The 26,636-nt window shown below is 37.1% G+C and overlaps 1 pseudogene; it reads right to left on the bottom strand.

The window, feature by feature from the left end:
- Positions 1-17,148: 17,148 nt before the first annotated feature.
- Positions 17,149-25,637, bottom strand: LOC121465310 (annotated as a pseudogene).
- Positions 25,638-26,636: the final 999 nt, after the last annotated feature.

The following is a 26,636-nucleotide window of genomic DNA, read 5'->3' as shown; positions in this document are numbered from 1 at the left end:
GTAAGTTAAATATTAAATTTATCAATGAATTTTTGTTTGCTTCCTGAAGTAACTGATGTAGAGAGGTTATTTAAATTTCTACCAAATAAAACTCTAATGAAATATTGGGCATTAGTGCCATCCTATTCTTACATTGCTGGTTCATTGCAAGCGGTTTAACATTGACCTTAGCCATGGTTATTGGAACAGCAGCTATTAAAAAGGAAGACTGTGAGTTTTTCTTGAGCTATGATGCTTTATATTAATCATTTCCTAGTTAGCTATACTTACTCCACTTACAGAATGCTTTATAGAGTAGAGAAACATCTAGTATCTAAAGTTTTCATATAGCACATTTGTGTGTGTGTCATTTTAGAGACAATTTGAGAGAAATAGTGAACAGTAAAAGACAGAAATCAGATGACAGAAGCCAGTAGACACACACAGAGACTAAAGGAGCTTGTCAACATAATCCTGATTCTTGACAAAAGCTGAACAGCAATAAGAATGCTGAAACATTATTTTTTCTATCAGAATAAAACACAAAAATCAATGTAAATTAAAACAAGTATTTTGACAGTCACATTTAATAGATTACAATGAGTACTTAAAAATTCCACAGGAAACACAGTACTTTGACTTAATCACACATGATTCTCATAATATTAAGATAATGTCTCTCAAGATATATGTGCTGGAAGACTGGTCTCCTGCCTGTCAGTGTTATCATCTTTAAGATATGGATCTTAATGGATGATAATGCCATCATGGAGCTTCAGTATTATGAGTAAATTGTTCCTGGTTTCCTCAAGTAGAATTCATCTGGGAGTGAGCTCCTGTGAGAAAGGGAGGGAGGTTATGATACAAAAAGCATACTTTTCCTGAGCCTTTCTTCCTTCCTGTCTCTCCATGTCATTGCATCCTTTTGCGCTTGTCCCTAAGCACTTGTTAAAGTACAACCAGTAGCACAATAACCCGCATCTCTCCAACCATATACTCTTTTGCTCACAGAATTAATGTGAGGAGATTTTTTATTTGTATTTCTTTATAGTGTAACTTTATGATAATATCAAGGTATTTTATACAAATAAATGTATGGTATTGATTAATCACTTCCATTTTTAAAATAATTTAATCAGAGGTATGATTTCTCCTTACATTATTTGAGCCTACATAATTACACTGGTTACTAAAAAGTTCATAAAGACACTGTGTTATTTAAAGTAATTTCCTGATGGTGAATGTTCTACAATGTTAAACATTATTTTAACAACTCATTGCTATGTATTTTCACTTTGGAATTAAGCCATTTGCAGACTGTTTTTTGAAGTAGGCAGAGTCCTTTTGTATCAACTGATGGAACCACTTACTGTATTCTAGGAATGGCCTTTGTCATTTTCACCTTACCCTCTAACAGGAGATTTGACTTGTGATTACCAGATATTTTAAATCCACATCATCTCTGAGTTCTGTCAGGAGTTGGATGATATTCCTTCATACAACATCCGCTGTGATCTTTATGCCCTAACTCAATCTTTTTGGGCTACTATTGCACATATTAGAAGCATCACTGTTCACAGTTTTAGACACTGTAAAGTATAGGAAAATCTCCAGCGCTTCCAGTGTCTCATGAGGTTTTCTTCTCAATGAAAAGACAGTGTTTTCTAGTTGTGTTGTCATAGGATAGACAGGTATAATGAGCTCCTGTGGACCTGTTTTATAAGGGTGATATTTTCATTCATGAAGGCTTCACTCTCATGACTTAACAATTCTCCCAGGTAATATAATTCCTTACAGGGTTAGAATTATACATATGAATTTAAGGGACACAAACATTAAAGAATAGCTTCCCAGTAGCATCTGTAGATGTGCCCTTATTAAAACAGGTTTAAGTACAACATGATTGTTATACTTACTGCACTTATTTATATATTGGGGGCATGTGCACAACATGGTACCTGTGGAAATGTTAAAGGATAATCCGTGATAATCAAAAGTCTCTTTCAATCATCTAGAAGCATGGGACAGACTTAGACTATAAGGCTTAAAAGCAATCCTAGGCATGAGATCCTTATTCAAAGGGTTAAGGTACATATAAACATAGAGTGGAAGATAATATAAGGAGGCCAATGGAAAAAGCAAACATGTTTATACCAAGAAAAGCATTCTAAATCACCTTCTTTCCAACCTATCCTCATGAGCCCTGTAGATAGCTGGATTTAGAGTTTCTAATGTCCAGAATTTTGTGACAATATGTTTTACTTTTTCAACAATAAAAAGCCGGGTAGTGGTGGCACACGCCTTTAATCCCAGCACTCGGGAGGCAGAGGCAGGTGGATCTCTGTGAGTTTGAGGCCAGCCTGGTCTACAAGAGCTAGTTCCAGGACAGGAACCAAAAAAAGCATCAAAAAAAAAAAAAACAATGCAGTAGGTTGTGGTAACTTGTTATGGCATTCAGCTCTATCAAATCTATATAACACCGTGACTAGGATTATGGTGGTCATTGAACACTTAATAAGCATAGATAAGGCACAGGGTTTAATTCTGAGAACTCACAGCCTGCAAAAGTACAAAGAAACACAGCAACAGAGAGTTGTCTTGGTTTGATAGTTGCTATCCTTTATCTTATTGAGAGTGTCCAAAAATACACCTAGAAGACAAACTTTTCTGCATACCTATGAAAGAGTATCTAGATTAGTTTAGTGGTAGTGAGAAAACAAACTCTGAAACTGTGAAGCAGTGTTCGCTGGTCTTCAGTTCTAGGCTGAATGAAAGGGTGTAACATGAAGGGGGCCAGGCTTGCTTGTGCCATTCTATAAGATGAACGGGGCCTGCTTGTTTGTTGGGGTATTGTGTCCTGGAACCCCCCAGCTGTTTATCCCCAAAGAAAATCACACATAAGTCTCCATAAATTATAAGCTGATTGGCCCATTAGCTCTAGCCTCTCATTGGCCGCCTCTCACTGGCCAACTCTCACGTCTTGATTAACCCATTTTTCTGATCTATGTAAGCCATGTGGCTCAGTACATTTTTCAATTGGACAGATCACATCCTGCTGCTTTGGTGATCTGGGCAGGAGTGGGAGGAATAAACTTCCTCCTTCCCAGAATTCTCCTGTTCTTATTACATCATTTCTACTTCCTGTCTGGTTTTCCCACCTATACTTTCTGCCTGGCCAATCAGCATTTATTTAAAACATGATTGACAGAATACAGACAATTCTGCTGCACCAAAAGGGAAATGCTGTCTCAGCTGCTACTGCAGGAGACCAACCCAGAGGGAACCTTACCTGTGGCCCACAACCTCGTGGCAATACACAGGTTAATGGAAATAGATTCATTTAAAATATAAGAGCTAGCTAACAATATGCTTAAGTGTTTGACCAAGAGTTTTAATTAATATTGTTTCTGTGTAATTATTTCGGGTCTGGGCAGCCGGGAATGAATGAGCAGCCTTCCGACTACATGTGCCTATTTTCCTTCACAATTCACAGAAACTTTAAATAATATGCCCACTGTTTTCTTTCAATGAGGTTAGGGTTGGTGTACCACACGTATCGCATGTTCTCTGATCCTGTCACGTCATCAATGTTTAATGGATGCTAAATGAAGGAAGCAAACATTTTAAATTATAGTAAAACTGATGTTTAATTTTATCTGACCTGCTTAACACATGTGGCTTTTCTGATTTTAGAAAGCATCTAATTTTTATATTTCAAACTGAATAAAGTGCTTCTCCCATGTGTCTTGGGCAGAGCATTCCCAGCTGTTTCTGTGTTGCATAGCAAAGTCCTGACAGCCCTGAGAGCAGGAGTCAATGCTGGTTAACAACCCACTTGCATCTGTAGCTATTTTGCCTCATTACACTGGGGCAATTCACTTTCTTTGTCTCCTATTTCCCCAGCAGTGAGTGCTGCTGAGTCTCAGAGCCATGTCTATAAATCCTTTTGAGCTGTTCAGTATTAAATCATCCACAACACAATCTTGCTAGCTCTTAAGAAATCCCCTACACCATACACACATTTCACTAGGATGCCACAGGAAAGAAAGAGGTGGCACAGCTTTCACTTCTGTAAACATCCTTCCTCTTTACCCTCAGTGATGTGGTAAGTTTGACAAGTCCACTGTTCATGGCCCCCATGACTCAGTGTACATCCACTGTTTTCAACACATGCTACCTTGACAATGAAGTTCAAACCCAGGGTTTTGTATATGCTAAGTAAGAGCTCTAGCGTCAAACTATAGCACAAGACCCAAAAAGCCTTTCTTTAAATATTGCAAATATCAAAAATTTAAATATCTTGAGTTTTTAACATTCTATTGATATTTTAAGATGGCAATTAAAATCTTAATTAACTAGATGTCCTTACAAATATTGCACATCCTTGATCTAGGATACTAACAAACATATTCCTGTATATTGTGGGACAAATAAGCCTACCATTTAGTTTTATTGTGATAATAGATAGAGACTTTCACATATTTATTTTGTGTGCTAAAATATTCTAATTTACATCTCTCTATTCAGTCCTACTTCAAAGTTTCTAAACCACTGAAACATATTAAATGGTAAAGTCCTAAATGTATATTGAATTAAATCAGCATGGTATTAAAATTTGAAGATTATAAAATATATAAAATTATTTTAGTTCTTTCAAATTGTGAATAATGATTATAATTTATTCCTACTTTTATTTTTCAGAGTTTTGGTAAACAATGCAAGTTTGTTCTCAAGAAATTATTAGACTAGACTAATTTGAGAGTCAGGATATAATATTTCAGTGGGTGAAGAACATGTCAGAAAAAGACCTTGAAATGGAATTTCAGATGTCCTTTAAGATGATTTGGGTAGAAGAGGAGGAGAATTCAGACCAAAATATTAAGAGATGGAATGTTATGGAGATTATACACACTTGAATCAATAGTACTGACAGGACTCGGAATGTAGCTGGACATGGGGAAGTGAGGAAATGTCTGGAATCAAAGTAGGAAAAAGTTACCTTGGAGACAGTGAAAGGAGAATATCCTAAAGGTTATCTCAGATGCAAGAAGATATTAGCTTAGGCTTAAGGAAGCAAACCAGAGGACAACGGATCCTCTGTGCCTGGATCACAATTGTCTCTGAGGAAATCTGGAGAGAGTTGCTCCTCTCTTGAATTCACAGTAGCATAAATACATTCTCCTAAGAAGACTGAAGAGCAGAGTTACTTTAGTACAAAACTCATGAAATCTGTTCTGTAATTCTTTGCAAACTGAGTGGAGTTCGCATTTTGTCATTACTGTGAGAAATTATATGGTGCATATGTTTAGAAGCATAACAATTAACATAGTAAAACAGCAGTGAGTTACTCTTCAATAGCATGAGTCTGAAATTTACATGATACTAATTATATGTTCAGCTTATGTGACAAAGTCAAGAAACAGAGATGTGGGTAGAGACTAAGTGACATTTCTTAGGAAGTCAATTTTGACTTAAAAAATAATTTTTAAAGATAGTTAACGTACAAGATAGATTGCCTGGGTAGTTGGCTTTATTGATTATTTTCTTCCCATTGTGAAGTACTTATGAAATGATGTTTCCAACTTCAATTCAGTATTAGTTTTAAAAAATGCATTTAATAACAAAAATGTTGTTGTTATTTTGCCTAATGGATGATGTTGAACAAGCTGACAAGGAGAAAGCATGCTTTTTACAGAAATTCTCTGATTTAGGTCAATTGTGCAAATGGGAGGGCCACATCCTGCTGATTGTGAGTTTGTTGAAATCTTCAAGCCATTTTTCACATTTTTTTAATTGAAGCTTTTCCCTATTACTTGAAAACCCAGTGGGACTGTACTGGAACTGAGAAATGTATCCCATATGTTTTGGAACCTTTTACAGTTAAATCAGCAAATTAGTATCCACAATATTTTAAACACTTAAAATATTTTTTATAAACATACATACCTACATAAGAAAATAGTGCAGAATTCAGAGGACTGTTTTTTGGCTAAACATCTTACATCTAAATATTTAATTTCATTTTATCCTTGGATAGCTTATTAGCCAAAAAACATACTGCAATGATTTTTACGAGCAATATTCAACTTTAAAACCATAAAATACAACTCACTTCTTAAAAGGAAAAATCTTTTGCTTGTTGCTCACTTATCTATCACTGACTCACTGTTCAAACATCTATTCCTGTAATCCAACCCAGTCAAGGCAAGACACTGAGCTAACATGGCTCTTATCATTCTACTGATATCCATAATTTGTTTGTAAAAAGTATGAGCATTTGGTGTTTTGCGTGCATGTTACAGCAGCTAATGGATAAATATTGTGTCCCATTACCTTTAAGCTAGAGGTACATTTTATATTCTCACAGTAATACATGAGAAAAGCTGCTTCATTTTTTTTTTCATGAGGTAACACCGGTTAGTCCCAATTCAGTGGCTTGTGTATGGTTGTTTTAGAGCTGGTGATGAGGATAGAGTAATCCCAAAATGCTGGAAGAGACATCTACCCATTAATTTGTCTTCATTCAGGATGCTGCAGCAGTTGAGAAGGCTCTTCTTCTCTTTTCCAGGGGCACCCCATATCGTGTTGGGGGAGGAAGCTTATTCATTCCCGGCTTCCCAGAACTGAAATAATCATAAATAAATCTGTATTAATTGCATTACTGTTTGACCAGTAGCTTTAGCATATTTCTGGCTAACTCTTATACTTAGTTCTATTAATGTGTGTATCGCTACATGGCTGTGGCTTACCGGCAATGTTCCAATGGGCTTCAGTGGAGGTGTCTGTCTTTCGCAGATGGCTACATAGCTTCTCCCTGACTCTACCTACTCTCTCTAGATATATCTCATTCAGCCTGGCTTCACTCTCTTAAGCCATTGGCCGAATGCAGCTTCTTTATTAACCAATGGCAATAAAATATATTCTCAGGATATATTGTCTCCCACATCAATTTTGAGTGTTTTCTTCTACTGCTTTTACCTTTCTAGAGGGAGCTTTCCTTTTCCCAGCTATACTTGGGAGGCTGGAACCTTCCTCTTCCTTTTCAGTTGCTTGGCTAAAAATGTATGAATTTTCACAATGCACTTGATAGTGGAGATAATTTACTCAAGCAACTTTGAAATGGAACACTGCAGCATATTAAAACTGTTGAGGTTCAAAAGGGCATTATTTTATTCCTAAAGAGAAGTGTTTAGTTGCTGGAGAATGAAAGAAACTTTGGCTGTACACGTAAAATAATGCTAACAACTAAGGAAATGCCCTTAGACCTTCTATACTTATTAACCTATGTGAGAAAATTTGCTACAATCCTTATTACTATAAATATTAATAGTATCTTTAAAAAGGAGTTTTTTTTTATTTCAGGGAGCTTCCATTTCCATTCTTCTGTTCTAAGCATGTAAGAACACATTGTTTCTGTCTCCATATTCACTGCTGATTCCATTAGAGGGGTAGATGTTTGCTGTGCGAGGGTGTAATTACATATGTACTGCTACTGCTGTGTAGAGATAGCACTCTCTGTGAAAACACAGATAAAGCCATATGGTTTAGATTCTTGAATTGTGTAATATAAAATTATTCGTAGCCCCACCTTCCACATTCACTGTGAGAAAGTCACAAGGGATGTGTGCCCAAGCAAGTAGTTTAAAAGTTTCTTGCAGGGAAAAAATAATCTGAAGTCAACTATAGCAAACATTCTAATTGTTCTTAATAATGAAAATCTGGAGTTAGTTATTACTTTTTATTTTTTTATTTTTTTTTAGAATTTTTTTTGAGTTAGATCTAAATCTTTTTTTTCTTTTTTTTTTCTTTTTTTATTGAGAAAAGGAGAAAAAAAAACAAGTTTCCACCTCTTCCCAGCCTCCCATTTCCCTCCCCCTCCTCCCACCCTGCGCCCCCTCCTCCCACCGTTCTCCCCCTCCCCCCCACTCCTTTCCCCCTCCCTCTCCAGTCCAAAGAGCAGTCAGGGTTTTCTGCCCTGTGGTAAGACCTAGGACCTCCCACCTCCATCCATATCTAGGAAGGTGAACATCCAAACTGGCTGGGCTCCCACAAAGCCATCACAATACGTAGGATCAAACCCCCGTGCCATTGTCCTTTGCGTCTCATCAGCCCTCTTTGTTCGCCATGTTCAGAGAGTCCAGTTATATCCCATGCTTTTTCAGTCACAGTCCAGCTGGTCTTGGTGAGCTCTCAATAGATCAGCTCCACTGTCTCAGTGGGTGGGTGCACCCCTCGTGGTCCCGACTTCTTTGCTCATGTTCTCCCTCCTTCTGCTCCCAAGAGATGCCCTATCTTATGACAAAAGCATTTGTTCAACTATGTTCATAGCAGTATTATTTGTAATAGCCAGAACCTGGAAACAACCTAGATGCCCTTCAATGGAAGAATGGATGAAGAAAGTATGGAATATCTACACATTAGAGTACTACTCAGCGGTAAAAAACAATGACTTCTCGAATTTTGCATGCAAATGGATGGAAATAGAAAACACTATCCTGAGTGAGGTATCCCAGACCCAAAAAGATGAACATGGGATGTACTCACTCATAATTGGTTTCTAGCCATAAATAAGGGTCACGGAGTCTACAATAGGTGAATCTAAAGAAGCTAAGTAAGAAGGGGAACCCAAGGAAAAACATATAGTTATCCTCTTGGCTATGGGAAGTAGACAAAATTGCCGGGGAGAAAATTGGGATCTTGGGGTGGGGTGGGTTGGGGGTAAGGGGAGATGGGGAGAGAAAAGTTAGAAGGGAAGGAGGTCGGGCCTTGGGAAAGCAGGAGGATTGGGATAAAGGAATGTTGGACAGGGGAGCACGGAACCACAATTCTTAGTTAAGGGAACCACTTTAGGGTTGGCAAGAGACCTGACCCTAGAGGGGCTCCCAGGTGCCCAAGCTGAGGTCCCCAGTTAGTTCCTTGGGCAGTTGAGAATAGGGAACCTGAAATGACCCTATCCTTGAGCAATACTGACGAATATCTTGCATATCATCATAGAACCTTCATCTGGTGATGGATGGAGATAGAGACAGAGACCCACACTGGAGCACTGGACTGAGCTCCCAAGGTCCCAATGAGGAGCAGAAGGATGGAGTTAGTTATTAAGGGGTGAAAGCTGAGACATCAGAGAAGCAGTGCAGATGGCCACTGGAGAGATCTTTTATCTCGACTGAATCTTCAGACTGAAGCGGCGATCCTGTCTCTGAGAATCCTCAGACTGCATGCTATCTCAGTGAAACCCCAGACTGCTGCTGGTCTCTACAAAACCTAAGATTGTCTCTGAGTTTCTGTCTCCTCTCACTTTATATTCTTCTCTTTGCCCAGCCACAACCATTCCTTTCTACACCTCCCTAATGCTGAGATTAAAGGCATGTGACTCACAAGTACAGCCCACCACTACCTGGTTCTGTTTCTCTTTGATACTGGATCAATCTAGTATAGCCCAGAGTGGCCCTGAACTCGCAGAGATCTGTCTATATCTGCCTCCCAAGTACTAGGATTAAAAGTGTATGCAACCACTGCCTGGTCTCAACAGCTAACTTGTGGCTTAGCTCTGCACTCTGATCTTCAGGCAAGTTTTGTTTATTAGATTACAAACAAAATATAACTATAGTGAACTGATAAATCTGAAATAGCCCTCCGTCGATGTCAAGACTAGTAGGCTCTAGGACGATGTGAACTCAGTCTGTCAGTGGGAATTGCAGTCTGACTCCTACAGTGAAGGTTCAGCTTTCCTGCACCTAAGCTCCTATATCTAAAAGGAAAATCAGACTGCTGAATTTTTTCTTTCAGTTTTATGAAAATGTTTGAAATATAGCAAGCATGAAATAAAGGTTGTGAATATTTTTCTTTCTCTGTCAGTCATGCTACCTTATGCAAAATGACACTTTATTATGCTTTTTGTTGAAAGGTTAATTAAAATCAAAGTAAAGGGTATATGAAATACCTTGTTAACACCCTATAATAATATAATAATAAGATTCAATTATTAGAAGACATGAGTAATTCCTGAATGGATACACTAAGATTCAATGTTTAAAAAGTTAGAGTATTAGTAAGCTTTCAGAGCATTGCTAATAATAATCAAATGTTTGTCCAGTTAACATACTCTCATATTTATTCAAATGAACTGAAAATGTTATGTCCAAACAAAAACCTCTCAGGAGTTTTTATAGAGGGTTTCCTTATTGCTAAGACTGAGAAAGGGTGAATAAAATAGAAGTGAATTATGTCCTTGGGTAGGAGAGAAGATGAGTATTTACTAAATGGAAAATTGTTCAGTGGAAAAGTCACATACATCATGAACTACAGAGGAAGTAAAGAGCAGCGCTTTGGGGGATCATAGCTGAGGGAAAAGCAGACAAAGCATGGAGGACTTGCGGGGAAGCGGAACTACTCTGTATGCTATGACACCGTGCTCCCCTAGTGCTGAAGCTGCATCGTTACACAATTATCATAATCACAATATCATATCATAATCATAATATCATAAACTATATAAGAATGACCCCTATGTACTATGAATTTACAAGTAGTAGTGAAGTTTTAATGCAAGATAAAAAATTTTAATAAATTAATCTATTTAACATGGGATACAACTAATGCTGTTTGTGTGTGTGTTTGTGTCTCTGCATGTCTATACACTTAGGCAAAAAGTATAAGGTAAGTTTCTGTTTTTATACAGTGTTGTAATGAATCTAAAATTAATACCATATATAGTAGACTTGAAATATTTCATACTTTTCTAAGAGAAGTATTTGTTATTTTCTAAAAACAAAATTAGTTTATTTTTAAAAGTGAAGATCTGAAAGTTGGTCCAATATGCATGAATCAATAATTTTTGAGGCAGCAGAAGACATTTGACCCTACTCTTTGGAGAAACAAGAAATAAAATTATATTAGGTTATGAGCATGTTATAATTTTAGAGTCATTTGTCTCAGTATTAAGTAAGTTTATGGAATCAACCTGTTTGAGCAGAAATATTGTGAGGAACACAGTCCTCTATGCAACATTTTCCATCTGAGTCTATTGCCGAACAATAGAATGTTAGCTCAAACCTGCCCCCAGAAGACTACACTTTGGTGTGTGAGGTGTCCCTTTTCAACTCATTCAGAGAAAATAGAATGTAAGCTTCTGGCAACTTACAATGTGGCAAATGGTTAGAAACAATATTTCCTTTTCTCTCTAGACAACTAAAGGACAGATGATAATCTACGCTCTAAGAAAGAGGCAAGCAAGATTGCACAGTCTCAAGAAGGCTAAGAGTGATTCAGAACTTAATTTTAATGGTTCCTGTATGATGGTCTTAACATTTTCTTGGTCTACAGTAATTCAAAGCCATAGCATTCACATTTTAAGATAAAGCACATGACTTTGATGAAGCTGAACTGATAATGTATTGATAAAAAACTTTGGTGTACAATTTGATGATATGAAGAATATAGAAAAATTGTTATTACTGAGAACTTACTACCTGCCAGATGTTTTTATAAACACCTTATGTGCACTGGGAACCATACATGAATGGATGCAAAGAACTGAAGTGAATATCTTTCTGACAGAAGCTTTCTACAAGATAGGGATATTGATCCCTGGTGGCTGTAGAGAGAGTGAGATTGACTCTCTTTACGGGATGTGACTGTGGGAGGATCTTCCTGCCACAATGGAAGTCAACACTTATCTCTTATATGAGCAGCACTAACTGGATTCTGTAGTTCTTAATGACAATAAGAAATAAGACCCAAAGCTAGGAAAAGGGCTGGTAGGTGACACTAGAGAGGGTAGGAGGGAGGTTGTGGTGAATGGATAGGATCAAAATAATTTGTATACTTCTTTTTACTTAGCCTATTTCTGTCTTTCATACTCACTAAATGTGAATGAACTTCAAGTTAAACACATTTCTGCATTTCTTCAGTTCCCAGCAATTCTATTTTTTGGGGGAAGACTCACTCACAAGTGTCCTAAAATCTTCAGAGCATTTCCAGAAATAACATCTTAGTTTTTGTTCATATTCTACCTTTTATTTATTTTATATCTCCTCTACATTCTGCCTTCCATGAGAAGAAGTTTCCCGCAGCCAAAGAGGTGGCAGAGAGATTTTGCTCCTGGTCTCCATGTGCCTGTGTGCAACAGCTATACTAACAATAGCCAAGCTCCTGAGGATTCTGCAGAAGGTGTTGTGGTTATCTAACCCTACCCCTAGAGTCATCCACGTCTTGTCTCATGTTAATATTTGAGAACATCACTGGGAAAAAAATCTACATTTGAAATGAGATCACAGTTGTGGCATGGCTTGAAATGAGACCATACACCGGCAAGGATTTAAACTGTTATGACAGCAGGTCAACATTTTATACATCAAATTAATGAACCACTTCATTCCCATTGGTAAAATTGACTCTGTGGATAGATGTATATTGCCCATATTTTAGGTTTTTGTGAAAAAAAAGTACACAAAGGATTAGGAAGTGAAATTTACAAAAGTCTGGGAGGGTTAATCAGAAGTTAGTAACTTTTCACAAAATGCTTACCTGTCATCCTCTACACAAATGCCTTTCTTTTAGGTCAATAAGAATTGACTAGAAACTGGCAATGAAAAAACATCAACCCCACATAAACAAAGAAAATGGCTGAGCTTTAAATGTTAAAAGCTAAAATAATTCACTTCTTGATGTCAAGACACTGGAAAAACTGCTCAATTCAAACACTGGCCCCACAGGAGGCAAACTGAAGTATGTGAGAGTTTTCCCATTACCTAAACTGAAAACCACATGTGTGTTAGACTGTTTAGTGTAATAGAGTTCAGAATGCCACCACAAAGCCTCAGTTCTTGAGTTCACATAGAAAACACAACAGAAATGCTTCAGCAAATTCATCTGGTTAGCCATAATTTTGAATTTGCACAGTAAACAAAGTGAATATTTAGAGTGTGTATAATTTTTACAGACTACGATGAAGCTCCTTATTATGAGCAGAAGCTGAGATGCACACGTCCTGATAATAAGAGTTTTGACTTCAATTCTAATCGTTTCACACTGTCATCTTCTGCCACTATATCTGCCCCCATCACTGTTAGTTGAAGAGCAAAACAAATCAAAGAGCTCACTAAATGTACAGTTAAAAGTATGGGGTTTAGACATCACCTAGTGAACAAGTAGCAAAATCTAACTCTACATCAGTTGTTTTCAGGTGAATTTTCTTCACCTTTGTAATTCTGCGTAAAAATTGTAAAGTTATTAGTTTACTTTTTTTCATTCATGCAGTAAAAAAAAATCAGTAAAAGCTAGTGGTTTCGCTTCTGTCTTGCCAACTAATGGCAAAGAGAGACACAGTCACAACAGAAACTGTGTACTGCACTGTGTCCGGATAATAGGTCCTTTGTCAGTGTTTTACAGGAGAAACAAAATAACATGACACAAGGACAGGAATAGCCATTTAGATAATAATTCCAAACTGACTACTCAATCTCTAAACTGTTCTGATTTGACACATCTTTAGAGATTTAATCAAGCTGACTTTAAAAATTGCTAACTAGAAAGTAATAATTAATACTTAGTTCACAGAGGAGTAAAATACCTTTTCATGCTCTTCTAGAGCAAGGTCTGAAAGGACTGAGAAACATAATGAAGCAAATTCCATTGGTAAAGGAATAAAATGTAGTATTGCAAGGTAAACTTCAATCATGACTTGCGGTATTGAAGAATAAGTACAGAAACATTTTATATATTGTAGTACCCTAGTTTGTCTCTAAGATATTAGAGTGACTCACATAAAGGGGAAGAGAAGAAGGTAATATGTAAGGAAAGAAAAAGGAAGGACAGAAGGAAGAAAAAGAGAAAGTTAGATATACATACTAAAAATGTTGAACCTGAGAGTCAAGACCACAACTTTTTTTATGTAGAGGAAAAGTAGTGTTGCTAGTTTTATTCTTAAGCAAAATAAACACATGTCTTGAATGTTGTATAAAACATACTCAAACTTCAAGTTTTATGTTATTTTGGGGAAGTACATCATTAGTATGGCAAGAAATCTAAACAAAGTCTGTGAATTTTTAATCAACAAATGATAAGTATTATTAGTAGACTACTGATAAATTAAATATAATTTCTACTCAAGTTAAAAAGTAATATTATGCTGATGAGAAGTTTATATTTATGTTTTTAGAAATATATATTATTTATTAACATATTGATATATTAATAAAACAACTACATAAACACTAGTTGTTATATTAATATATTAATTGTTATCTCATACACACAAAACATAATTAAAAAGAAGCCAAAATTGGTTTTGGTCTTTACTATTAGTTTTTTCATCTCCTCCTTCCATTTTACCACTCCTTAATTGAAAATAATTTTTTCCTTACTTAATATCCTAACTATGCCACTCTAGGTTCAAGTCTCTTGCCAGCCCTAAGGTGGCTCCCTTAACTAAGAATTGTGCTTCCGTGCTCCCCTATCCAGCCTCCCTTAATCCCAATCATCCTGTTTCCCCAAGTTCGCCCCATCCTCCCCTTCTCACTTTTCTCTCCCCATCTCCCCTTACCTCCAACCCACACCACCCCCAAGATCCCACTTTCCTCCCCGGCAATTTTGTCTACTTACCATAGGCAACAGGATAACTATATGTTTTTCCTTGGGTTCACCTTCTTATTTAGCTACTTTAGGTTCACCAATTGTAGACTCACTGACCTTTATTTATGGCTAGAAACCAATTATGAGTGAGTACATCCCATGTTCGTCTTTTTGGGTCTGGGTTACCTCACTCAGGATAGTGTTTTCTATTTCCATCCATTTGCATGCAAAATTCGAGAAGTCATTGTTTTTTACCGCAGCATAGTACTCTACTGTGTATATATTCCACACTTTCTTCATCCATTCTTCCATTGAAGGGCATCTAGGTTGTTTCCAGGATCTGGCTATTACAAATAATACTGCTATGGACATAGTTGAACAAATGCTTTTGTCATATGATCAGGCATCTCTTGGGTATATTCCCAGGAGTCGTATGGCTGGGTCCAGGGGTAGGTTGATCCCGAATTTCCTGAGAAATCGAAACACTGACTTCCAAAGTGGTTGCACAAGATTGCATTCCCACCAGCAATGGATGAGTGTACCCCTTCCTCCACAGTCTCTCCAGCAAAGGCTATCATTGGTGTTTTTGATTTTAGCCATTCTGACAGGTGTAAGATGATAACTCAAAGTTGTTTTGATTTGCATTTCCCTGATTGCTAAGGAGGTTGAGCATGACCTTAAGTGTCTTTTGGCCATTTGAACTTCTTCTGTTGAGAATTCTCTGTTCAGTTCAGTGCCCCATTTTTTAATTGGGTTAAATAGCATTTTAAAGTCTAGTTTCTTGAGTTCTTTATATATTTTAGAGATCAGACCTTTGTTTGTTGCGGGGTTGGTAAAGATCTTCTCCCAGTCAGTAGGTTGCCTTTTTGTCTTAGTGACAGTATCCTTTGCTTTACCAGTTAGTTCCTTGGGCAGATGAGGAAAGGGAACCTGAAACGACCCTATCCTATAGCAATACTGAAGAATATCTTGCATATCACCATAGAACCTTCATCTGGTGATGGATGGAGATAGAGACAGAGACCCACACTGGAGCACTGGACTGAGCTCCCAAGGTCCCAATGAGGAGCAGAAGGAGGGAGAAGATGAGCAAGGAAGTCAGGACCACGAGGGGTGCACCCACCCACTGAGACAATGGGGCTGATCTAATGGGAGCTCACCAAGGCCAGCTGGACTATGACTGAAAAAGCATGGGATAAAACCGGACTCTCTGAACATGGCGAACAATGAGGGATTATGAGAGGCCAAGGACAATGTCACGGGGTTTTGATCCTACTTCATGTTCAGGTTTTGTGGGAGACTAGCCAGTTTGGATGTTCACCTTCCTAGACATGGACGGAGTGGGGAGGACCTTGAACTTTCCACAGGGCAGGGAACCCTGATTGCTAGTTGGACTGGAGAGGGAGGGGGAGAGGAGTGGGGGGAGGGGGAGAAGGGTGGGAGGAGGGGGAGAGAAATAGGAGGCTGGGAGGAGGGGGAAACTATTTTTTTCCTTTTCTCAATAAAAAAAAAAGAAAAAAATCCTAACTATGATTTCCCTTTTCTCTACTTCTTCCAGTTTCTCTCCACCTCCCTTCCTATCTACATTCATTCCCTTTCTGTTTCTCATTAGAAAACAAGCAAGCTTCTGTGGAATAGTAATAAAATGAAATATTAAAATAATGCATAAGAAAATATAGCAGAACCTAACACACTGGAATTGAACAGAGTCACAAATTTGAAGGAGGGCAAAGATGAGTAAAAGGGAAGGTTTTGAGGGTGCAAAAGGAAGCGGTAATTGTGTAATTAAAGTATAATGTAACAGTAAATGAAATAATTATAAAAATGCAAAATGTTTGTGGTCTAAAAATCTTATTTGACCCTTATACAATAATAATCTCCAGATTATCCTTGTTCTGTTGGGGTTCTTCAGTGAAATTTACCTATTAGGCATGAATACATGAGGATTTAATGCTTAGTTTAACAACTGTATTATGTCATTGAGTACTACAGAAAGGCTACACATATATAAAGGACATTAATTAATATGAATAAAGGTAATCGACTTTTTTTCAGCTCCACTGATTTAGGTGCTATCATTTGTACTGATATTTCAACAAATAGTTGGCTGATTTGGCCATCTTGCCATACAAAATTAACCATAACACTTAGTAAATACACACACACATGTTAACTGTGGGAGTCAAATCTAAGGCCTTACCATGCTAGGAAAGTACCTACCACTGAGATGTACCCTCAGTTCTGCATGTTTACTCTTAGATGAAAAGAAATATATGGAATATGTCTTGTTATTCTATTTGAGTCTTAAATTTGAAGAGGCCATACCTGCTTGAACAATTGGATCGATGAGTGGCAATAAATAAATCTAACAAGAAATAATTGAACAATAGTTCAGTGTTTGCTTTTATAAATTGGCAATATGTCACTTTTTAGAAATACTAACTGTGCATTTATAAAGTCAAGGACAGACTTAAAATCCAACATAGAATCCCATGCGGCTTGCAGTTTCATCACTGATCCGATCTTTAAAAATTGGTAGTTTACTCTGGTTACTCGAGGATGGAGCTCTTTTCCAGATTCAGAAACATGAGGCATCTACTCAGCTTCAGTTCCCACAGAATTAGAATTATATCCAAAAATGCCGGTTTTGATGATGAACTGGACATGCTGTAAAATCTCGTTATTTTCTTGTCGAATGTCTAGAACTAGAAGCATTTCCTGGAGGTATGGGTGACATGTTCGTAGTTCAAATAAGGGTGGCAGTGGCTCCTTTTCCTCTTTAGGGATATTTTCCTGAACCAACTCATCTGGCTCTCCCACTTGGCTCTAGAGACAGTGATTCTGGTTGTTTAACATTTTATCTATTATGGGAGGCCTGCAATGAGGAACATGGTTTTCTGGCAGAACATCTACTTCAGTCTTTTTGTTGTTTTGTTCTCTTTTTCGAGTCAGGGTTTCTCTGTAGCTTTGGAGCCTGTCCTGGAACTAGCTCTTGTAGACCAGGCTGGCCTGGAACTCACAGAGATCCACCTGCCTCTTCCTCTTGTGTTCTGGGATTAAGGATGTGCACCACCACCGCCTGAACTACTTCAGTCTTGAAGGGGATTTCTTCTGGTTCACTCTCTGATCCGGAAACACTGTCATAGTTGCCCAACAACGAATGCAATGCTGGTGTCACCTCCTTAGGTACTACACAGTTCTTTGTGGTTTCTCTTCCTCATCAGACTTAAAGTCACTGTGTATCAAAGCACCAAGAGGGTTTATATTAACCATGGACCGAGCTTCAGGTTTCGAATCTTTGGCTCTCTGTCTAGCCCCACCATTTTTCCATTTATGATATTTACGAGGATTTCGGATATTGCCATTTGTGAAGGTCTGGACATACCCTTCATTTTTCCATCAGCACTTCTCTCCTTTCCTTTTCAATTTGTACCTTTTTCTTCCTTTCAATATTGACCAGAGTTGGGTAGTTTTTTCTTCTTTCTTCCTCCACCTTGCAGTCTCTTCTGGGGTGTCGGGCTTCTTCTTCTTCATACTAGGAGCGTGCGTATTTTTCCAATGGAATGGATAATCTCTTTTATTATTGCTATTTGGAGTCTAACTCTGTTACTTCAGCAAACATAATTTTTGCTAAGGCTAGACAGCTCAATATTATGGGTCTGTCTTAATTATCATCTTATGCAATTTTCACATATGGTTAATGCCTTTGGTGTAACCCTGGCTGGATGAAATCTCCCTGAAGATATAAAAGAAAGAGTTATCCACACACAGTTAAATCTCAATTGACAAGTAAGTTTTAGAAATTGACCACACCGTCTTTCTCTGAATAGGTTCTAATGGAAGTTGTGATTATTTGTGAAACCACTCATGAAAGCAGGGGCTTTTCCAAGAAGTGAGCTGAGGGAGCACAATGAGGAATGCAGTGATTTGACACCTGGGAAGGACAGACGTGTCAATAAAAAAACACCGACACATGGAATCACAGAAAGAAGATGGGGTCTTGAAATATTTGGTACCCCAAATCATTTTTGAATGTGGGTGAAATGATGAGATATGAAACATTCCTATGTCATTTGAGAAATAGGTAGATGGAAAACAAAGAATAGAGTGAGTGAAATACACTCTGTTGTTCTTTCTCTTTTTCTGTGTGTAATAAGGCACACCTTTTTTTTTTTTTTGTTTGGCTTTTCTTAATGTGACTCTTTCCCATTAATGGCCACATTCTTGTTCCTTTCTATTTAACTTTCTATGTATGTCCTATAATCAAGATAATTGTCCTTCTAGTGTATTCACCCATGTTACCACTCTGCCACGGTTACCTAGTTCTACTGCATTTTACACGTAGCAGGTCCTGAAATCACAGTAATGACGAAATTTCTGCTATTCATAGTAAATTCATTTAATCAATGGTAGCAGCAGAGGGTGTATTAGCCAAGATAATGAAACAACTAAACACCAAACTTCCATCACCAAAGGGCATGTATTTCGTGTTATACCTACAGACCCTGTGGTCAGAAAAAAACATGTATATCTATCTATCTATCTATCTATCTATCTATCTATCTATCTATCTATATCTATGCATGCATGTATGTATGCGTGTGTGTGCAATTTTCTTTTCATCAATGTATGGCATGTAAATAGTTATATGTACCAATTATGTGTCTAGCAGCCAGAAGAAGGTATTGGATCTCATAAAACTGGAGTGATGGATGGTTGTGAGCTCCCATGTAGGTGCTGGAAAAGGAACCCGAGCACACTGCATGAGCATTAGTGCTCTTAGCCACAGAGACATTTCTTCAGCTCAATTTTCCTGTCTTACTAGTGTAACTGAAGTTGAGATGCCTTTTTGTTCCTGATATACTTACATGTATTTTATTTTCTGTCAGGAAGGCTGTCCACATCTTTTATCTTTCCAAAGTACTTGGCTTATTCATAGATGTAGATATCATAATCTACATTTATACATAATATACATTTGCAGCATTATTACTAATACTTGCTATAACTTTAAGGACATGATTACTCATGTTCTTGAATAGCATGATTTACTAGACTTAGGCTAATGAAAAACTCTCTGCTCCAGGTATGGGCAAAGAATACTATCAACTATGTGTTAGAAAAGATGTATTACAAGAAATGCCTTATTAGGTTTGCAGAAAATAATGAATGATTACACAAATTAAACCATAAAGTTTGCACAAGCATTGTCTAACAAATGGTTACACCATGTTCACATTTTTGTGTGTGTTCATGTGGGTGAATTTGAGCACACAGGCACCAATGTGCACACATAGAGGTTAGAGGATATCCTCCAGTGTTGCTCTCTCACCTTCTACCTTGTTTGAGAAACAGTCTTTTGTTGTTTGCCAGGGTAGAAGCTAGGCTAGTTCACCAACTTCCAGGTCAAAGGAGTGGAGGTTACAGACAAATCGCAAAACTTTGCTTTCCTAGAATTTTGGAGATCTGACTTCAGGTCTTCATAATTGCATGGGAAACAATTCATTCCGTAAGCAATCTCCACAGGCCGGGTTACACACTCTTTTGTGGCCATCACTGTGTATTCTCTAGTTGACCAATATGTTACCAAGCACCCCACAACTTTAAATATTGAAGGTAAGCATTTCATAGCAGCCACCAATGTATAACATTTCCAACCCATCCAAGTTGGTGATGAAGGAGATCATCAGGATCTCCCTCATGAGATGACCAGGACATACAGAAGTTTGGAGCAATGACATACAGGATCCAAGTTCTATGCTCATCATCTTTACTAGGAGAACATGGAAAAGTGGTATTTTCAGCCTCCTCTGTTTCCTGTAGGGCAAGGGTGTGAAGTTTTAAAAGGTTTGCTTTTTGTGTACTTTCGTAAATTTCTTGTTAGAAGCAATTTTTACTTTTAATAAAATAAATCTCGCATATTATCATTTACCTTCATCATGTTATAGAATATGACCTATGTCATTAGTCTTATCACAAAATTATATGGAGTTTTACTAGGGTTGTGAGAAGGAAATTGTTTCTAAAATATACAAAAGGTGTGCAGTGTTAACGAATGCTATTAATAAGAGCAGAACATTGGAAGTTCATATTTATTTTACTCAGACATTTAAACTCTAGTCTACAGAGATCAGTGTTCTAACTGTAACTTATAATGTGCTAAATCCAAAATGTTTTATTTGTGGAGATATATTAGAAAATAAAGCAATAAAATCATCAACACTTATAAAATATTTATCTAAAATATGTAAATAAAAACTTTAGAAACCAAAAGAAATGGATAAGTATTATTGAATTAACAAGTTTACAAATGCAAATATTCAACATTTCATATATAAATATTGCTGCTGTGTGGACTTGCATTGAAATACCATTTTTGGACTGTAAAACTATAGAAAACAAAATCACTGAGCTGTTAGTAAAACTGGTGTCCAAGAAGTTGGCTTGGAAATCAGTAGTAAAGAGACGAGTCAAATCATACTGTCCTGTGTTGGGTTTGGGACTATGCATCCAAGCAGTGCGATGTAGGAGGAACTTCAGTATCCAAACATGGGGATAGGTACTCCAATAAACTATGTTCATCAGAGTGCATGTGACCTTCTGATCCGTTCGATTGAGAAAGTTTGCCTGTAAAAAATATCTCAGATCAGGGTTTTCAGCCATAGCAGTGTTAAAGATTTAAGTAAGCAGTGATATACTGATTTCAAGATTGTTAGATTTACCACATGATGATGTTAAAACATAAAGGTAGGGACTCACTTTTATCAAATGAAATCACAAGGTGGTCTCATCAAGTGGGAAAAAATGTGTAAAACGCATTTGGATTATGGCAGAAATTCAGTACATCCCTATATAAAACTTAAAAAATGCGTATTCTAACTTTTAAGGATGTTTAGTGATAGCCACAGTTATATGATATTTTGGCTGATGTTACTGATGTTAATTTATCTAGGTATATGAGGAGAAAAGCATGGTTATTAGTGTCAGATAAAACCAACAATCTAAGGTCAAACTGAAAGACTTTTAGGAATCTATATATTAATAACCAGTATCACTTCAATGATAATATGGTTAAAATATTCCTAGAAACAGTAACTATTAAATATTTGAAAGTCAGAATTTTACATTTTTATTACTATTAATAACACTAAATTGCTACAACATGCTACTGGTCAAATATTGGAGATAAATGTAAAAACAAAGCGAGTTTCTTGGGTTTTCTTTAAATATTCTTGTTCTGTTGATGAGAGTACAACCCTGAAGTGTGACTTTTACACAGTTTCAGCAAAAGAAAATGTAGGAGTATTGCTGACAGCCATCATCACCTGCATTGTCATGAGCTGAATGATGGCTGGACATGATGACAGATACAACTGTGCTTATTTCCATCTCATTGGAATCTTTGGGTTTTCAAAATGCATAAATGTGTTCATTGTACAAAGTCAACATTGAGTTATAAATCCTACCTAATTGTGACTATAGAAAGAGAAAAGGTACATTAACAATTTTCTACATTAACAGACCTTGCATTTATTTTCAAATGAAAATGTATAGTTTTGGAAATAATATTAATTATGTATTCTGATTGCTCTGCTTGTAATAATGCAAAGCTTTCTTGATTCTAAAAAACAAATGAATAGTTGGGAGTGTGACTCAGCGGTGAGTGCCTCCCCAACATGAATGAAGCCAGGATTCATTTCCCAGTTTTGCTAAAAATAGATAGAAATGGATGAAAATAAATCAACCATTTGCATCACTTTTTTTTGTTTTCTCTACATTTATTAGTGTTCCTTTTAATCTGGTTCTATAGTTCTAGATTAAATAAGATCTTATTCTATAATCATAGAACATTTTATTTCATGATAAATTCCCTAGAAGTATCAAAGACAGCACAAAGAATTCTCATGTAGCTCCTGTCATTCCAATATTAGTTGAATCTTTGCAGTAGTAATAGATGACATTAAATTCAGGAGACTGCATTTATACCACTTGTCTATAAATTTCTGTCATTTAATTATGGTCCAATTGGTGTGATGAACCAAAAGATCTATCCAAATCTTCTCTTTTATTGCCATATATTCCTTCCTGCAGTTATAACTCCTCCACACTCAAAAAACCCCTAAAAATTTATTGCCCATATCTATGAGGTTTTAATTTCAAATAAGCTATAAGTTTGCAGTTTTTCTTTAATAAAATATTTCATGAAATTAGATACACAATACTAATATGAATTTAAAATGTACCCCCACAGGGTCATATGCTGAATCTTTGGTCCACAGATTGTGATGCTCTTTTAGGAGGCTGGGGACTTTAGGAATTGGGACAAATCAGAGGAAGTGGTTCACTAGAGGCAAGACTTTCAAGGTTATATCTGTTTCTTCATTTTATCAATTTCTTGTCCATTAAGCGAACAACCTCCTCCTCCACATGATCCTTTTGCTTATGATTTTCTTTCTTATGAGGGACTCAAGAACTCAAAGTCTGACTGAACCCCTGAAACCATTGGTCAAAACAAGTATTTCCTTGTTTTGAGTATTTTATGCCAGGCATCCTGCCACACTGGAGAAAAGGTTTTCATTACTTCCAAGTAGCACTTATCATGACTACATCTAAGGCATATCTGTACTCACAGATCCCTGCAGTATTATCACATAACTAACATAAAATTAGCCAGTATGTCAGCAAATGAGTAGATTAAAAAATGTGGCAGATATACAAGTGGGAAAATAGAAAGAGGAGAAATTTATAGTTTGCAGGAACATAATAGGATTTGGAGGTTATTGTCATAAATGAAACAAGCCAGGCTCAGAAGATATAAACCTCTTTATTGACATGAAATACTTCCAGTAAGAGAAGCAGGGACTAAGGGATTCTGACCAAAAGCTAAAGAGAGGAAGTTATGTGGATGTGTTGGTGAAAGGTACAAAGATAAAGTTAGACAAGAGAACAAAAGATAAATGTTTAAAGCTTCAGTCATTCAATTCCAACATGGGATCTGATGCATTCCAAAATGGAATATGAAACAAAGGAAGTATTCCAAGTGGAAGAAAGCAGCCCGAGCTGCATTTTTAAAAGTAGTTCCATGTGGAGGCACTTGCATGAACATGGTTGAAACCTGGGAGAAATGATAGTATTTCCTCCATGATCTATCAAAAAGATGACTGTGGTCTGACCAGGTAACAGTGAAGCCATAGCAACGTGTTTTCCCATGCTTTGGCTTAGAATTGTCAAGTAAGGAGTCAACACAGTTACAAGTGACACTAGATTTCTGATGTGAGTATTAGACAACTAAGATTGACTAATAAACACATAAGAAAATTCCTCTAAGAGTGTTATTTCAGCAAGATGTATTTGAGGAGGTTCTAGGTGTCTGACCAGGAGGCACATTGGTGTTGTCAGCATGCCTGGACTCTGAGAGAGGTTATTTTCACACTGCTACTAATGGACTATGGTGAACTTTTCAGGTGTTACAAAAAGAGAGCTGAAGTATGTTGTAATAGGAGCGGCAGGGCTGCATCCCCAGCACCCTGGCCACCTGCTAGCTTATGCCCGAAATAACAACACACAAACTGTATTCATTTAAACACTGCTTGGTCCATTAGCTCTAGCCCTTACTGGCCAATTCTGATATCCTGATCAACCCATTTCTAACAAACTGTGTAGCACGGGTCTTACCAGGAAAGATTCAGCATGTCTGACCTGGCAGCTTGCTTCATTGTGTGCGTCTGCCCGGGCGAGCAGAGCATGGCTCACTTCCTCTTCCTCCCAGCATTCTGTTCTGTTTACTCCACCCACCTATGTTCTAACCAATAAAATGGGCCAAGGCAGTTTCTTTATTTTTTAACCAATGACCTTCCTCCATCAGAAGTAGGCTGATGTTTGGCTAGCCTTTGTGTGAAGAATTTAGAAAACAAATACTGGCATTAAGTAACCTCAGTCTAGGCCCGAAGAGCTAAGCTTGATGGAATGAAAACAACAACAACAACAACAAAAGGAAAATGGCCTCTCATTGATGTTAAATTCACTGATCACAGTTGTACTGGTCTTAGATTGATCCAGAAACTTGAAACCAAGAAAATTGTGACTCAAACCCTTTCTGGCCTTCATGATACAATTCCAGGAGAATAACTATGTTTTGATAATTGAGAATGACAGAGAGAAGTACAATGCCTCTAAAGAAGAGAACATGATGGTATGCCCATCACAAGGCTCTTCAACTTCCAGGAAAGTCATTGCCAGTAGAGTTTGCGTGCTCCTATGAGGCTACAGGTTTCTTCAAGTCCAGTTCTACAACCATTATTATATATATTTGTATAGAATAAGGGCCAAGAATTAAATACTGCATGACTTATGAGTGATGGTAAAATGGGATACTTTGGCATCAAATCAGATTGCAAAATCACTCTACAGCAAGGTTCAGATACATTGGTCCAAAATGATGCCTAACCTATAAGTTCATTGGATTTCACTGAGTTTCTCACAGCCAGAAAAGCTCCATGTCTTTTGTTCCTTTGCCACCCTCTTAACTTGACTAGAAAAGCTCATTTCTGAGGTTCTAATAGAGCTGGGCTGCAATGGTGTGACTGTCCGTGATAAAGGTCATGAGCAAAGATATCCCTTAGGGCAAGGGCTTGCTACTTGTTCCTACAGACAAGTTTATAATGAAGTGGCAGAAAATGCGAGAGCAGGCCTGCAACAACTCTAAGAGTGAAGTAGGTCAAGTATTTATATTTTTAATTTTCATTGGCAGTAGAGGAACTTCAGATCACTGGTTCTGGGAAGCAGACTCAGAGGAAAAGCAAACCTGCCTTTGTTTAGCAGCCTTTCTAGAATGCGATTGTGATGGTTCCACACAAGCAGGCCATCTAATGGTTTCAGGCAACATATTTATATGTTTATATTTATACTTTAAACTTCAGAGTTTGCATTTTTCCTCCTGCTAAGTCTGTCAACTGGTTGGAATTTGTAATTTATGGCGATGCAGCAATCCAAGGTTCTTTATCCTCAAGTGATCTTTTTCCCATGGAGACTTACATTGCATGACAAAACGCATCTGGAAGTGAATGATGGTGTCTCAGAATCATCACGCGAGGGCTCTAAGCATGCTCTTCATGTGCTATTTTTGTAAAAATTGTAACGATCTTTTATATTCAAAATAAAATTAGCTGATAAGTAGGTAAATGAGTTGTGTACTAGTACTTTAGGTATTTTAAAAGATATGGAATCTATAACCATACTTAAAAAAAAACTCAACTCCCAAAAAGAACAACTATTCTCTTTCTTTCTTTCTTTCTTTCTCTTTCTTTCTTTCTTTCTTTCTTTCTTTCTGTCTCTCTCTCTTTTTCTTAAGGCTTTTGGATAAATCTGTTAATACAGTATTGCATTAAGCTAGTAATCGGTTTTAAGATAAATATGCATAATTCACTTGTCCAGCAACTGTTATATAACTTCAGAGGAATTCCTTCTCAGTAAATCCTGCCAAACCAGTCTTGGTTTTTACGACCCATTTTTGGGGCAAAAATGGAACCTCAGCGTAAAATGGACATTAAATCCTTTGTGTATGAGAGGGCACTTTGCCAGGTCAAGGTAGAGAATGTTGTAAACATAGATATAGAGACAGACAGACACACAAACAAACACATACACACTCACACACACAGAGGAGGAGATAGAGAGATAAAGACAGTGCTACAAGTGTTAGAACTAGGGCTGCTCATTACTCAGTTAATCTTTTTAAGTGACTCTTACATTAAAAGTTTACTTTTCCTTTAAGATTGTTTATTTATGGGTAGACTCAAAAATCCCAATCCTCTGCTGGAATAGAGAACAGCAACTGATTCCCTCAGCCAGAAAAGAGGCTTGATGCATGCTTTGCATCATCATAAATAGCCTAAGAGACCATGCCAAAGTGTGTGGATAACTTAAAGGCTACTGGCAGTAGGGATTCCTACAGTACCTCCCCATTTTGTTTAAATAAGAGAGTTCTAAGCTTAATACAAAATTATACAATAAGAAAAAATATATCAAGCAAGAAACATGTGATAAATATTTCAATAATTATCCTATCCTAATGAGTTTAAGTC

The sequence above is a fragment of the Microtus oregoni genome, unplaced genomic scaffold (assembly GCF_018167655.1).
Source record: "Microtus oregoni isolate MIOR12 unplaced genomic scaffold, Mior012 000030F_ref0000283, whole genome shotgun sequence".
NCBI lineage: Eukaryota > Metazoa > Chordata > Mammalia > Rodentia > Cricetidae > Microtus > Microtus oregoni.
The sequence above is the reverse complement of the archived record's forward strand: the minus strand, read 5'-3'. Positions and strand labels throughout refer to the sequence as shown.